Source organism: Brassica napus, unplaced genomic scaffold, assembly GCF_020379485.1.
Source record: "Brassica napus cultivar Da-Ae unplaced genomic scaffold, Da-Ae ScsIHWf_521;HRSCAF=783, whole genome shotgun sequence".
NCBI lineage: Eukaryota > Viridiplantae > Streptophyta > Magnoliopsida > Brassicales > Brassicaceae > Brassica > Brassica napus.
In genome coordinates this window covers 852,362-869,251 of record NW_026016590.1, presented here as the reverse complement: position 1 = coordinate 869,251, position 16,890 = coordinate 852,362, and positions in this window count along the sequence as shown.

Sequence of the window (16,890 nt, the reverse complement as noted above, 5' to 3'; positions counted from 1 at the left end):
CGTGGCTCCATCAGACCGAACGGACGGTCCATGCGACCGCACCGCGGCTCTGCTCGGTTCTTAAGTCCCATCTGGCTCTCCTTATCTGTTTCAATTTGTTTCTCTTCTCTTCTCTCCGCTTAAACACGAAAGGTTGTGTTGGTTGAGTCCAAGGGACACGTCCCTAGGCTTTGGCTGACCATAATCAAACCGCTAGCCTAGACACGGTTTGGTTAGTCGGATGATCCGATCACACCAAGACTGGGCGGTTAGGACGAATGGTTGGAAATGACCCAAAGGGCACGAGTTGTCAAGGGTCATGAGTGTCAATAGGTTGTGAGTTGCCAAAGGGTGTCAGTGACCAAAAGGTACGAGATACCAAAGGTTACGAACATCAAAAGGTACGAGGACCAAGAGGCACGAATGGCCAAAGGGTGCATGTTCCAAACGGTGTCTTTCGGGACAGGTTAGGACCGATCCTTATGGATCAGCCTATGGCTTGTCTAGTTCAGACAAGGTCACGGTTTGTCTAAGCCAAGGTAGAGTTGCAAGGTCTGACCGGTTGCTAAGGCTTCCGAATTAGGCTTGAGGCTTACTCGGCCGATTGGATCCAGGCCTAAGGCCGGATCAGGTAAGGAAGTCCGTTGGGCCATTGAGCCCGACTTCATTAGCCGGTCGCACCTAGATTCTATCAGGTTAGACGGATTGGTCTTTGGGGACGATCCGGATCTGTTCGTGTGTTCTGTTTACCTATTCTGGACTATCTATCTGATTCTAAGTCAAGGGGTGGTTGGTTGAATGACTTAGGATACGGTAGATAGGTTCATACTTTTTATGATTATGTTGACTGAGGTTTATTTAAGTTCTAGGAACAAAGCCAAGCATTGTAGAATCAATCCGTTCTATTCTCGGTTATGATTAATGCTTATCTGGTTGTGGTTTCAGGAACTAAGGATGGTTCTGGTCAAGCCAAGGAGCCGTGAAGGCTCGGTCAGTGAGAGGCTGTGTAACGTGTGGTTAGATGATGCTAGGGATGAACTAGTGATTGTCTATGAGACTGTTAAGAAGTTGTGTATTGATTCTCATGTTTCTAAGTAATACAAGTTAACACATTATTATTCCGCTGTGCAATCTGTTCCTTTGTTTGTGAACCTCATATTTGAATATGACTTAGTAAATAAAAGACTTAAAATGGATCAAACAAGAAAAGAAATTAATAAGTAAGCCTGCGGACTCCATCAGGTCGAGAGGCCAGGGTTCGGGTCTTTCAAGTTGGTATCAGAGCCTGCTTGATTCTAGGATAGTTGGGTTATGTAGTCCACACACACACACACGAAGCCAACTGATTAGGTCTCACGGTGAGGTTTGATTGCTTAGTCTAGGGATTGTTTTGTTCTGTTTATGGTTAGTATGTTTCGTACTAACATTGTCTGAATCCTTAGGCTGGAAAAAAGCAAATCGGGAAAGTCCCGAAGGAGTAAGAAAACGGCCGGTCAGTCTAGTCAAGTGGCCATGGACGGAACCAATCTTTCCGGATTGCAAACCGATCCGGCCGCGGCTGACACTAGAGATGTGTTGCCAACTGATCAGGCTAACCTTACGGGGACGCAACGGGATGGTCAGGAACATCAGGAGAGTGATGAGGAAGTGGAATCCTCAAACGCTAACCGTGATGGTGACCAGAAAGAGAGAGTATTCCAGTATCAATACAGGGAAAGGTATTCCATGTGGATTTGGTCTGTGTCCACCTAAAGAATCACGAAGTAATCCTAGGTATGGACTGGTTGGGAAAGTATCGGGCCACTCTCGATTGCCATAAAGGTCGTGTGCAATTGGAGACTGGGCTTCATCCGATCCAGTACCAATGTCTGTGTCCGGCTCAAGAGAAAGTAGTGGTTTCAGCAGTTCGAGCGATTCGGATGTTGGAACAGGGTTGTCAGTCATTTTTGGCTACAATTACAACTACAGAGCCAGGCAGTTCTGTCTGTCTGAAAGACCTTTCAGAGGATTCATTGGTGTCGAAGTTCCCAGATGTGTTCCAGGTACCACAGGGTGTCCCCCCTGATAGGTGGGATCCATTTACGATTGAATTAGAGCCAGGGACAGCTCCGCTGTCCAAAAGTCCGTACCGGATGGCTCCGGCCGAGATGGCCGAGCTAAAGAAGCAATTGGAAGAATTGCTTGACAAGGGGTTCATACGGCCAAGTAGGTCCCCTTGGGGTGCACCAGTCCTCTTTGTGAAAAAGAAGGATGGTAGAATGCGTCTGTGCATCGACTATCGAGGGTTGAACAAGGTCACTGTGAAGAACAAGTACCCGTTGCCCAGGATAGATGAGCTGTTGGATCAACTCAAAGGAGCCAAGTGGTTTTCCAAGATTGATTTGGCTTCAGGGTATCATCAGATCCCATATAGATCCAAATGATATTAGGAAGACGGCATTTAGGACCAGGTATGGTCATTACGAGTTCGTAGTGATGCCGTTCGGTCTGACCAATGCACCTGCCGCTTTCATGAAAATGATGAACAGCGTGTTCCGGGATTTCTTGGATGAATTTGTGATCATCTTCATTGATGATATCCTAATTTATTCCAAGGATGAGGAATCTCATAGGAAACACTTGAGAGCCGTGCTGGAACGATTACGAGAACACAAACTCTATGCTAAACTCAGTAAAAGCAGTTTTTGGCAGAAGAGTATTGGGTTCCTCGGCCATATTGTTTCCGACCAGGGCATCTCGGTGGATCTAGAGAAGATCAGGGCAATCAAGGATTGGCCCCGACCACGCAGTGCCACAGAAGTCAGAAGCTTCTTAGGGCTGGCAGGCTACTATAGAAATTTTGTGAAAGGATTCGCAAGCTTGGCTCAGCCTATGACGCGGTTGACTGGGAAGGACGTTAAGTTCACATGGGCTGAAGAGTGTGAGGGATGTTTCTCCGCACTTAAGGACATGCTGACTAGCGCACCCGTCCTGGTGATTCCGGAAGCCGATCAACCATATGTGGTCTATACGGACGCGTCCTTCACTGGACTAGGTTGCGTATTGACCCAGCATGGGAAGGTCATTGCCTATGCGTCCAGGCAGTTGAGAAAACATGAGGGAAACTACCCCACCCATGATCTCGAAATGGCTGCGGTAGTATTTGCCTTAAAGATTTGGCGATCATACTTGTATGGCGCCAAAGTTCAGATACTTACGGACCATAAGAGTCTTAAGTATATATTCACCCATCCTGAGTTAAACTTAAGGCAGAGGAGGTGGATGGAATTCGTAGCTGACTACGATTTGGACATCACCTATTACCCGGGAAAGGCTAATCTGGTAGCAGACGCTTTGAGCCGGAAGAGGGCTGATGTATTGGCTGAACGGGAGGTGGAGGACCTGGACGGTATGGTCCGTGCTCTGCGGCTGAACGTGCTGACTGAGGGAACCGAAGCTTTGGGGTTGGAGGCGGTTAACCAAGCCGACCTGCTTACTCGAATCCGGTTGGCTCAAGGTCAGGGCGAGAACCTGAATAAGGTTGCTCAGAATGATAGGACGGAGTACCAGACTGCAAAGGATGGTACCATCCTAGTAAACGGTCGGATCAGTGTTCCTAATGATAGAAGTCTAAAGGAAGAGATTATGAGGTAGGCTCATAAGTCCAGATTCTCGGTTCATCCTGGTGCAACCAAGATGTACCTGAACCTTAAGAAATTATATCATTGGATTCGTATGAAGGCAGATGTCGCGGAGTGGGTGGCCAAGTGTTCCACTTGCCAACTCATCAAAGCAGAACATCAAGTGCCTAGTGGGTTATTGCAAAGCTTGCCTACTCCGGAATGGAAATGGGATCATATCACAATGGACTTTGTGACCGGGTTCCCTACCACGAGGAGTAAGAAAGATGCGGTCTTGGTTGTGGTTGATCGCCTAACCAAATCAGCACACTTTCTGGCTATCAAGAAGTCAGATGGGGTCGACCAGATTGTACGTATGTACATTGATGAGATCGTCCGACTACATGGTGTGCCGACAAGCATAGTTTCAGATAGGGATTCAAGGTTTACATCTTACTTCTGGAAAGCTTTCCAAAAAGATTTAGGAACAAGAGTGAACATGAGTACAGCCTATCACCCACAGACTGACGGACAGTCAGAACGTACGATCCAGACGTTGGAAGATATGTTGCGAGCATGTGTTTTAGACTGGGGAGATTCCTGGGAAAAACATCTACCTCTGGTAGAATTTGCTTACAACAATAGTTTCCATAGTAGTATTGGCATGTCGCCATACGAAGCTCTGTATGGGCGTCCATGCAGGACACCCTTGTGCTGGACCCAAGTTGGGGAACGCAGCATGATTGGTCCGGAGATTGTGGAAGAGACAACTGAAAAGATCAAGTTCTTGGTGGACAAGATGAGACAGGCACAAGATCGCCAAAAGAAATATGCAGATCGAAGAACGAAAGATCTCGAGTTTCAAGTAGGTAACTTGGTGTATCTCAAAATGATTACCTTCAAAGGATGAGTCTGAATTTCCGGGAGACGGAAGTTAGATCCGAGATACTTGGGGCCGTTTAAGATCATTGAAAGAGTTGGTATGGTGGCCTACAAGTTGGACTTGCCGGCCAAGATGGATGCATTTTATAATGTGTTCCACATCTCCCAACTCTGAAAATGCCTGACGGACCAAGACATCGCTCTTCCTGCCATTCCAGACGATCTTGGAATGAACCTAACCTTGGAAACGAGGCCAGTTCGAATCATAGATAGGATGGAAAAAGCAACAAGGAAGAAGACGGTCCAGATGGTCAAGGTCGTCTGGGACTGTAATGGTCAGGATATAATCACTTGGGAAACCGAAGCTAGAATGAAAGCAGAGTACCCAGAGTGGTTGGATCAGTTTGTTTTTGAGGAAGCATTCGATTCGGATTCGAGGACGAATCCATCCCAAGAGGGAAAGACTTGTCACGCCCCCAATCCTAAGTAAGGATTGTTGGGACGACCATGGGTCGAGGAAACGTACAAGCCAGTCTTAAGACATCAAGGCAAGTGTTCCATGGTCGAGAAAGAAGGTTAAGGACATAAGGAAACTTAGACTTAACCTTATACAAGCTAAGAGACAGCTAGGACGAGTAAGACGGTAATTGGACGAAGTGGACAAGTAGCTCGACCAGCTAAATGAAGCTAGGTTTAGTTCACTTCAGCTCAGTCCCTACTAAGTCAGCTCCACTATCTGGACTACTAGCTCACCCAGCTGAGGCAGATGAGAGTCAGCTCACCTCAGCTAGTCGGACTGTTCGGGCTTTAGGCCGATGGTCCGGGTCCGGGTCAGTGGCGGGCTGTGAGGTCCAGACATGAGGCCATGGGCGGTTGGGTCTTTGAGAGTATTTGGATGTTTATGCTTTGTATTGGTACCAGGAGAGTTGAGAAACAAGCTAGAAGCAAGAAGCACTAAGGCTATGTTCATTGGCTACTCAACAGCATAAAAGGGATACAAGTGCTATGATCCAGAAACTAGAAGAGTCCTAATCTCTAGAGATGTGAAGTTCATAGAACAAGAGGATACTATGAAGAAAAGAATCAAGAGGAACTAAAGGATTTAACATCAGATAAGGCTGGAGCCTTAAGACTGATTTTGGAAGGTCTAGGTATCAAGATGAACCAGGATCCAAATGTGGGGAGTAGGAACCAATATGAGAGTTCCCCGGCCCCTGTTGAAGCTAATCAGTCACCTCACCTTGATCGTGAGGGGGGAAGGGAATCGGAAACTCAAGAAGATGGGCAGGATGGAGCCGGCTTGAGTGAAGAAGAAGAAGAGAGTGTTTCAGGCTTGCACAATCAAGGTGATCAAAGCCAAGGAGAAGTAGAAGCTCAGGCTGAAGCACCAGAACCGAGTGTCCAAGAGGAGCAGGTTCAGAACCAACCAGTATTGAGGAGAAGCACAAGGCTGAGAAAGGATTCTTCTAGTTGGGTAAACACGCGATTGTACTACAATGCCCAAGCTGTGGAGCATCCTTCTCATGCTGTGTGTTCCTTTGCTCAATACCCTCAAGATAATTGTGCTTTTATGGTAAACTTGGATGAGAACTACATCCCAAGAAGCTATGAAGAGGCAATGATGGATAAAGAATGGAAGGAATCAGTTGGAGCTGAGGCAGGAGCTATGATCAAGAATGATACATGGTATGAGAGTGAGTTACCCATAGGGAAGAAGGCTGTGACTAGTAGATGGATCTTCACAATCAAGTATAAGGCTGATGGAAAGGTTGAGAGGAAGAAGTCAAGACTGGTTGCAAGAGGCTTCACTCTACAACTTATGGAGAAGATTACATAGAGACCTTTGCACCAGTAGCTAAACTACACACAATCCGGATTGTATTAAGCTTAGCTGTGAACCTTGGATGGGGCTTATTGCAAATGGATGTGAAGAATTCCTTTCTACAAGGAGAACTTGAGGATGAAGTGTATATGCATCCACCTCCGGGCTTGGAACACTTAGTGAAGAGAGGGAATGTGTTGAGACTGGAGAGAGCTATCTATGGGCTGAAGCAATCACCAAGAGCTTGATACAACAAGCTGAGCACTACACTGAATGGCCAAGGCTTCAAGAAGTCTGAGCTGGATCACACTCTCTTCACTCTCACTACTCCCTCAGGTATGATTGCACTCCTTGTGTATGTTGATGATATGATTATCACAGGAAGTGATAAGGAAGGTTTCATAGCAACCAAGGAGTTCCTTAAATCCATGTTTGAGAATAAAAACTTGGGAGAAATGAAATACTTTCTTGGAATTGAGATATGTAGATCCAAGGAAGGTTTGTTCATGTCCCAAAGGAAGTATACACTTGATATTTTGAAAGGTGCAGGTGCTTATTGAGGCAAGACATCAAGGATGCCTATGGAGGATGGCTACAAAGTCCCACGAGAGGGGGAGATTGAAGACAGCAAACCTTATCAGGATCCTAAACTCTATAGAAATCTAGTTGGCAAATTGATTTATCTTACCATAACTAGGCCTGACATTTGTTTTGCTGTTAATCAGGTGAGTCAACACATGCAAGTGCCTAAGGAGCATCATTGGCGCATGGTGGAGAGGATCTTGATGTATCTCAACGGGTCACCTGATCAAGGAGTTTTGATGGGTTGCAATGGGAGCACTGAAGTGGTTGGATACTGTGATGCGGATTGGGCTGGTGATAGAGCAGACAAGAGATCAACCACAGGCTATTGCACATTCATTGGAGGCAATTTGGTTACTTGGAAGAGTAAGAAGCAGAAGGTGGTGTCTTGCTCAAGTGCAAAAGCTGAGTATAGAGCTATGCTGAAGCTTACCAACGAGCTGGTGTTGATCAAAGGCATCTTGAAGCATTTGTAGATTGATCAAGCCACGCCAATGACCATGCATTGTGATAACCAAGCTGCCATCCACATTGCCTCCAACTCGGTGTTCCATGAAAGAACCAACCACATTGAAGTTGATTGTCACAAGGTGAGGCAGATGATCATCTTAGGAGTCATCTTGCCATGCTACACAAGAAGTGAAGATCAGTTAGCGGATGCCTTCGCCAAGGCTGCAAGACAAAAGACAATGGAGTCCATTCACATCAGGTTGGGCCTCATTGATCTTGGGAAGAGAAGGAGCTGATCCCCTTTGGCTGTGAGGTCTTTACTCTTTTTCCCTCATCAAGGTTTTGTCCCAATGGGTTTTCCTTGGTGAGGTTTTTAATGAGGAAGATCTCATGGCTATCCAAGCTTAGGCTTTCACAAAGCTAAGCTTGAGGGGGAGTGTTGAGATGTGATCAGTATATGAGAAGCTAAGGAAATGAGGAAAGGATTATCTAAGGGAGTGAGGGCAAGCTTGACTGAGCATCCGTACCAGGCCGTACATGAGCCGTACAAGGCCGTACATATTGAGTGAGTAACTCGACCAAAGGTAACAAAAAGTTACCTAAGTAACTTTGTGAGATAAGAAGAAGCCTTGCCTTGCTACCTAAGACATCAAGACCGTTGAAAGGGAAGAAAGGGAGCGTGAGACAGCCTATCCAAGGCTGGCATAAAGCAAAAGCAACCTTATCCTTAAGAAGGGAGCTAATTGGATCATTTGAATTAATGCTTAGGTGACACTCTCTATATTGTAATCTAAGATCATTAATGAAAGCTAGACAGTTCTAAACAAATAATCTCTCTATACTTTTCACAATGATTCTCCATTAAGTCTCTTAATCTCATAATCTACTCTAATCTCTTCTCTATTCTTATCTAAACTCAGATTATCTTTTACATTACTCAAAAGTGATACACAGGACGTCCGTGGCTGTCCATCAGTACACATACCAGCACGTTGGTCCTTGGACTCACCACACTGACCCTTCCCGTGGAGTGTTCGGGTGATTTTGGCCCATGTGGGCTGTCTGTTCAGTACACACAGGACGTCCGTGGGTGTCCGCCAGCACACACAGGACGTCTGTGGCTGTCCGTCAGCACACACAGGACATATGTGGCTGTCCGTGTGTGTATGTCAGCACACACAGAACGTCCGTCGCTGTCCGTGTGTGTCTGTGTATGTCCGTCAGCACACACATGACGTCCGTAGCTGTCCATTAGTACACATATCTGCACGATGGTCCTTGGACTCAGAACGCTGACCCTTCCCGTGGACTGTTCGGGTGATTTTAGCCCACGTGGGCTGTCTGTTAAGTACACACAAGACGTCCGTAGGTGTCTGCCCGCACACACAGGACGTACGTGGCTGTCCGTCAGCATACACAGGCCGTCTGTGTGTGTCTGTGTGTGTCCGTCAGCACACACAGGACGTCTGTGGCTGTCCATCAGTACACATATCAGCACGCTGGTCCTTGGACTCAGCACGCTTACCCTTCCCGGGGACAGTTCGGGTGATTTTGGCCAAAGTGGGCTGTCTGTTCAGTACACACAGGACATCTGTGGGTGTCCGCCAGCACACATAGGACGTCTGTGGCTGTCCGTGGCTGTCCGTCAGCACACACAGGCCGTCCGTGGCTGTCCGTGTGTGACAGTCTGCCCACACAGGATGTCTGTGGCTGTCCATTAGTACACATATCAGCACGTTGGTCCTTGGATTCAGCACGCTGACCCTTCCCGTGGACTGTTCGGGTGATTTTGGCCCACGTGGGCTGTCTGTTCAGTACACACAGGACGTCAGTGGGTGTCCGCTAGCACACACAAGACGTCTGTGACTGTCTTTGGGTGTCGGTCAGCACACACAGGACATTCGTGGCTGTCTGTGTGTGTCCGTCAGCACACACAGGACGTCCGTGGCTGTCCATCAGTACACATATCAGCATGTTGGTCCTTGGACTCAGCACGCTGACCCTTCCCGTGGACTTTTCGGGTGATTTTGGCCCATGTGGGCTGTCTGTTCAGTACACACATGACGTCTGTGGGTGTTCGCCGGCACACACAGGACCTTCGTGGCTGTCCGTGGTTGTCCGTTAGAAAACACAGGACGTCTGTTGCTGTCCGTGTGTGTCCGTGTGTGTCCGTCAGCACACACAGGACGTCCGTGGCTGTCCGTGTGTGTCCGTGTGTGTCCATCAGCACACACATGACGTCTGTGGCTGTCCGTGTGTGTCTGTGTGTGTCCGTCAGCACACACAGGATGTCCATGGCTGTCCATGTGTGTTCATGTGTGTCTGTCAGCACACACATGACGTCTGTGGCTGTCCATCAGTACACATATCAGCACGTTGGTCCTTGGACTCAGCGCGCTGACCCTTCCCGCAGACTGTTCGGGTGATTTTTGCCCACGTGGGCTGTCTGTTCAGTACACACAGGATGTCTGTTCAGTACACACTGGACGTCTGTGGCTGTCCGCCAGCACACACAAGACGTCTGTGGCTGTCCGTCAGCACGCACAGGACGTCCGTGGCTGTCCGTGTGTGTAGGTGTTTTTCCGTCAGCACACACAGGACATCTGTGGCTGTCCATCAGTACACTTATCAGCACACTGGTCCTTGGACTCAGCATGTTGGCCCTTCCCGTGGACTGTTCGGGTGATTTTGGCCCATGTGGGCTGTCTGTTCAGTACACACAGGACGTCCGTGGGTGTCCGCCAGCACACACAGGACATCTGTGGCTGTCCGTCAGCACACACATGACGTCTGTGGCTGTCCGTGTGTGTCCGTCAGCACACACATAACGTCTGTGGCAGTCCGTGTGTGTCCGTCAGCACACACAGGACGCCCGTGGCTGTCCATCAGTACACATATCTGCACGTTGGTCCTTGGACTCAGCACGCTGACCCTTCCCGTGGACTGTTCGGGTGATTTTGGCCCACGTGGGCTGTCTGTTCAGTACACACAGGACGTCCGTGGGTGTCCGCCAGCACACACAGGACGTTTGTGGCTGTCTGTGGCTGTCTGTCAGCACACACAGGCCGTCCGTGGCTGTCCATGTGTGTCCGTGTGTGTCCGTCAGCACACACAGGACATCCGTGGCTGTCCATCAGTACACATATCAGCACGTTGGTCCTTGGACTCAGCACACTGACCCTTCCGGTGGACTGTTCGGGTGATTTTGGCCCATGTGGGCTGTCTGTTCAGTACGCACAGGACGTCCGTGGGTGTCCGCCAGCACACACAGGACGTCTGTGGCTGTCCATGGCTGTCGGTCAGCACACACAGGACGTCCGTGGCTGTCCGTGTGTGTCCGTCAGCACACACAGGACGTCCGTGGCTGTCCATCAGTACACATATCAGCATGTTGGTCCTTGGACTCAGCATGCTGACCCTTCCTGTGGAATGTTCGGGTGATTTAGGCCCCCGTGGGCTGTCTGTTCAGTACACACATGATGCGGCCATCCAAGTAGAGGTTCTCGTGGTTACTAGTGGTCCAACTACCCGGAGTGGAGCCAAGGCCATAAGACTTGGATTTTCTAAAGCTGTCCAACAAATCCTTGATCAAGATGAAGAGCTGCTGATTGAAGAGATGGTCCAATTGAAGATTCAAGATCCAGCCGGTTCAATGGAAGTTCAAGATCAAGCCGGCCCACTCCAATCCAGATCACTCGGCCAGAACCGAACCGGCCTAACCATCTCTACATGTGATCTCGGTTCAGATACCTCCCCAAGCTCAGCCGGTTCTGAGTAATCCGCCAATCCATTTAAGGTAAGCAGGTAAGATTTCAATTATGATTTCTAACCGGTTTATGTTTCTGGTTTGTGTTGGTTCTTTTTAATTTTAATTCAAGAACTCATGGGCAAATTGTTTAAGTCTTTTATTTCTTTGAGTCCAATAATTCAAGGCCTTTGTTTAGCCTTTGCTTTAGCTTGTCCTAGTAGAGTCGGCCCACTTTGTTTAGGCCTTGTCGATTTTAGCTTGTCCAAGAGAGTCCATGTTGTTTTTGATTCAAGTCCCCTAGAAGGGCATAGCTGCAGGGTATTTAATCCCCACTATAAGCAGCCTTGTATTTTTTTTAGCTTATGAAATATATGAGATAGTTTGCCCTAGCAAAACCCCTTCTTTTCTCTCTAGTTTGTGTGAGAAGCCATCCTAGAAAGATCCTTGAATCTTATCAAGTTTTCATCACCAAACTTGTGGCGATTCTTCATTCCATTCCATCCAACAATCCGACCTTGAGAGAGACTTCAGTCCAGCAAGCCTGATTCCACCTTCACGCCATCTCCATCCCCTGTTCTTGTTGAGAGAGACTTCAGTCCAGCAACTTGAATCCATCCTCCATCTCTATCTTTCTCTTGTTTTTATTTCATTTCAGCATCATATAGTTATAGATCGGCCATTGATATAAAAAAATCCAATAAAAAGTTATATATATTTTCTGTTCATCATTTTCCAGTTAGTTTTCTTCCTGTTTATCATTTTGATTCATAAAACTCATAAAAATATCTCTCATTTGTTACAGGAACCAGATCGGCCATCTCTCTCTCTATCGCGTCCGTCCGTCCGTCCGTCCATCCGTTCGGTCCAGTCCGGTTCTTGAACCTCTGACCGCCCATTTGAGCAGTCTGAATCCCAGCCTGTAACAACACAGGACGTCTGTGGCTGTCCGCCAGCACACACAGGACGTCCGTGGCTGTCTGTGGTTGTCCGTCAGCACACACAGGACGTCCGTGGCTGTCTGTGTGTGTCCATCAACACACACAGGACGTCCGTGGCTGTCCGTGTGTGTCCGTGTGTGTCCGTCAGCACACACAGGACGTTTGTGGCTGTCCGTGTGTGTCCGTGTGTGTCCATCAGCACACACTGGACGTCTGTGGCTGTCCGCGTGTGTCCGTCAGCACACACAGGACGTCTGTGGCTGTCCATCAGTACACATATCAGCACGTTGGTCCTTGGACTCAGCATGATGACCCTTCCCGTGGACTGTTCGGGTGATTTTGGCCCAGGTGGGCTGTCTGTTCAGTACACACAGGACGTCTATGGCTGTCCGCCAGCACACACAGAACGTCCGTGGCTGTCCGTCAGCACACACAGAACGTCCGTGGTTGTCCGTGTGTGTCCGTGTTTTTCCGTATGCACACACAGGACGTCCGTGGCTGTCCATCAGTATACATATCAGCACGCTGGTCCTTGGACTCAGGACGCTGGCCCTTCCCGTGGACTGTTCGGGTGATTTTGGCCCACGTGGGCTGTCTGTTCAGTACACACAGGACGTCCGTGGGTGTCCGCCAGCACACATAGGACGTCTGTGGCTCTCCGTGGCTGTCCGTTAACACACACATGACGTCTGTGGCTGTCTGTGTGTGTCCGTCATCACACACAGGACGTCCGTGGCTGTCCATCAGTACACATATGTGCACGTTGGTCCTTGGACTCAGCACGCTGACCCTTCCCGTGGACTGTTCGGGTGATTTTGGCCCACGTGGGCTGTCTGTTCAGTACACACAGGATGTCTGTGGGTGTCCACCAGCACACACAAGACGTCCGTGGCTGTCTGTGGGTGTTGTGCTCCATGTGTGTCCGTGTGTGTCCGTCAGCACACACAGGACGTCCGTGGCTGTCCATCAGTACACATATCAGCACGCTGGTCCTTCGACTCAGCATGCTGGCCCTTCCTGGGGACAGTGCGGGTGATTTTGGCCCACGTGGGCTGTCTGTTCAGTACACACAGGACATCTGTGGGTGTCCGCCAGCACACACAGGACCTCCATGGCTGTCTGTGGTTGTCCGTCAGCACACACAGGACGTCCGTGTCTGTCCGTCTGTGTTCGTGTGTGTCCGTCAGCACACACAGGATGTCTGTGGCTGTCCGTGTGTGTTCGTGTGTGTCCGTCAGCACACACAGGACGTCTGTGGCTGTCCATCAGTACACATATCAGCACGTTGGTCCTTGGACTTAGCACGCTGACCCTTCCCGTGGACTGTTTGGGTGATTTTGGCCCACGTGGGCTGTCTGTTTAGTACACACAGGACGTCCCTGGGTGTCCGCCAGCTCACACAGGACGTCTGTGGCTGTCTGTGTGTGTCTGTCATGTCCCCGATCCTAGATAGGATCGCCCGGACAGGCCATGGTGCGGGGAGACGCACCAGTCAGGTCATTAGACCTTGAGACAAGCGTATCATGGCCCTGAATGAAGGTTAAGGGCATCAGTCAGCTGAGATTTAACCAGGATACGATGGAAACAAGGGTAAAGGAGCTGAGTGAGTGTTTAGGCAGCTGGACGAGTGTTGTTTTGAGTTCAATCAGCTCGGTTCAGCTGGTATTCAGTTCACCATGATCTGTTCAGCTCACAGGAGCTGGTGGACTAGCTCACTCAGCTGGGAACAGCTGGAGGTCAGCTCAATCCGGTGAACGGTGCGTTCTGGTTCGGATCAGTGTGGGCGAGTCCAGGACGGTTACTGGGCGAGCCGATGGTCCGGGTGCAGGACGGTTCGACCAAATGGGTCTTAGGCTTGGGACAGGGAGTGGGCAAGCTTCCAGAGTGTGAGCTGAGGCTCAGTGATCGATTTGTCAAAGGAAGAAAAGGGGAGAAACCGCCAATGGGCGGTTATGGGACGGTTTTGGGAAGAAGGGATGTGATTTTTGGTAACTGTTCGCACAGGCGGTTGGGGACAGTTTAAATCGTCTTCTCCCTCTCATTTCTGCCATTCTGGTCGATTTTTACTCAATTTCACACAGAGAGAAACACAGAGAAAATTCAAGAGAGAAAGAGAGACACAAACCTTGGATTGGCCGATTTGATCAAAGAGATTGTTCTTGAGTGTTCCTGGTGTGTTTGGGCGTGTGATCAAGAGAATGGATTTGAGGCAGAAAGACAAGGAGAAGGCAAAGGAGAAAGAGAAGGAAGTCGCCCCTGGAGACCGAACTCCTAAGGTGAGAGGTGTGGCCAAGAGTAACCGGACAAGGCCGCGGATGATGGCCGTGTGAGTCTGGCCGGTTTGGATCGATTGGCCACTCCTTACTCTGACTTCTTCTACTCTGTTTTCTTCATATATATTGTACTATGGAATGTTTTATAATGTTACAGGGAAGGATCTATCGATCTTAAGGCCTTGGCCTGATCAAATCCCCATGAAAGCCCCTTGTTCTTGTGTGGGCTGTTCATGGCCGAGATCACTATGATCTGAGCCGGTTCTTTTGAATCTGATTATGGGAATATTTTTCTTCTGAATTGTCATGATTTATCATGAATTTTATTTGGTATTTGGATCTCTTTTTAAAGGGGTCAGATTTGACATTTTTGATGATAGTTCTTGACTAGATTGGATCCGACCATGCAATGTGAACTGATTCTTGTTTTGTAATCTAACCTTGTAATTGTGTGATTGTTTGTGTTGGATCCAGGACAAGAAATGGACCGTGGTAAGGGAAAAGCACCATGAGGACCGCGACCATGGGAAGATGTGTGGTGATTGGGTTGATTCTGAAAATTGTGTAATTATTGTAGCCTATTGTGCAACTTGTGAACTTATGCGATTCTAGTGTGTGATCTATTTTATTAGGATGATGAATGATGTATGAACCTTGGTTATTATCTATGAAATATCTATTTGCCCTAGTCGATGTGGGATTGTATAAGTGTGAATGTTGGAACCTCAAAACTCTGAAAAAGACTTAGAATTATTTAACACTTGAACTTGAATATGTAAATGAAACTGGTTGCATTGTTTGGTGAGGCCGCGGTCTGGTTGGATTGGGGAATCCAGGATCGGGTCTTACAAGTTGGTATCAGAGCATTCTTGATTCTAGGATTTGTTGGGTTATTGGTTCACCACACACTTGGCCGTTTTGACTCATGGTGAGATAGTTGGGTTCTAAGTAATCTTTTGTACTGATTAACTTAGGAGTGATTGAGGTTTGTGTGTTCAGTTGTGGACTAACCTTTTGTTTGTGTTTGTAACTCCTAAGGGTACAAGAAGGTATAAATCTCGGAAAGGAAAGGAGGCAACTGGAGCGTCTGGAGCAGTGGGGCAGGATGGTGCTGAACAGACCGGAGTGTTACCAGCTGGAACCATTCCAACCACAGTGCTACCGGCTCTGGTGGAGCAGGTGGACAATGCAACCGGACTTCCAGTGGGTCCAACTCTTCCTACTGAGGTTAATGAAACTAATGTGGACGAGCAACAAGAGCAAGTCCATGGAGACGATACTGGGTCGTCCAACGTTGGTGCTGGGAGTGGCCAGAATGTTGATGCAAACAATGTTCGGGTCACTGGTGCCGAGGAGGTCATTGAGCCAACCATAAGGGGCTTGGTGGAGGCTATGCAGATAATGGGAGCTCAGATAGCCTCCTTGACACAGGCGTTCACACCATTGGTGAACTCGTCCGTGGGACAGGCTAATCCCCCGGTTCGGGTTGCTGCTGGAGTGGCTGATGTTGGTGCTGGCCGTGTGGCTGAGGTGATTGAGATAGACCCACCGGTCAGGCCAGTGCATGGTATGGACTACCTGAAGGTGCTGGAGCATATCTCCAAGTTGGGAACCAAACACTTTGCTGGAAGTGTTGATCCTATGGAGGCGGACGAGTGGAGAACCAGGTTGGTTCGAAACTTCAAGTCCACACGATGTCCTGAGGATTACCAGAAGGACATAGCAGTACACTTCCTGGAGGGAGATGCACATAATTGGTGGTTAGCTTTGGACAAGCGTACCAATGGTACCATTGAGCACTTTGCTGAATTTGAGGTTGAGTTCAACCATAAGTACTTTCCTGCTGAGGCGTGGGATCGTTTGGAGTCCAAGTTCCTGGACTTGACTCAGGGACGGAGGACTGTTCGTGAGTATGAAGAAGAGTTCAACCGACTCAGGAGGTATGTGGGAAGAGAACTGGAGGATGAGAAGGTTCAAGTCCGAAGGTTCATCCGAGGCCTAAGGGTGGAACTTCGAACCTACTGTTCTGTTTGTAAGTTCCACACGGTTTCTGAGTTGGTTGAGAGGATGGCCTTGCTGGAGACCAACCTCACCGAGGAGGGTAAGCAGAAGCTGAAGAGTGTGGTGGTATCCTCGGGTCAGAGTGGTGACAAGAAGAGGAAGAGGGACTCGACCGAGGAGGGTACAACCTCAAGTGGTAGGTCAGAGTGCCCTAAGTGTGGACGATACCACGGTGGAGAGTGCTGGAAGGCCATGGGTGCCTGTACTCGATGTCGTAAGATGGATCACCCAGCCAAGGATTGTCCAAGCCCGTTGGGTGAGTCCAGGACCTGTCACCACTGCGGCCAGAAGGGCCACTACCACAGGGATTGCCCTAAGTTGCAAGGCAACCAAAGTAAAGGACGTGGAGAGGCTAGCAGGCCAGTCCAGGGACGAGGCCAGACCTCAACACCTCGTGTGTATGAGCTATCCAAGGATGTGGATGGGACTCAGCCTTTCCAAGCGATCACTGGTAACATTCTAGACTACTACTTTTACAATTCCAGTAGAATTGCATGGTATGGAACCTAGGATGGATAGATATACTTTGATGGGTCTTGTGTAGGGACCTTAAGTA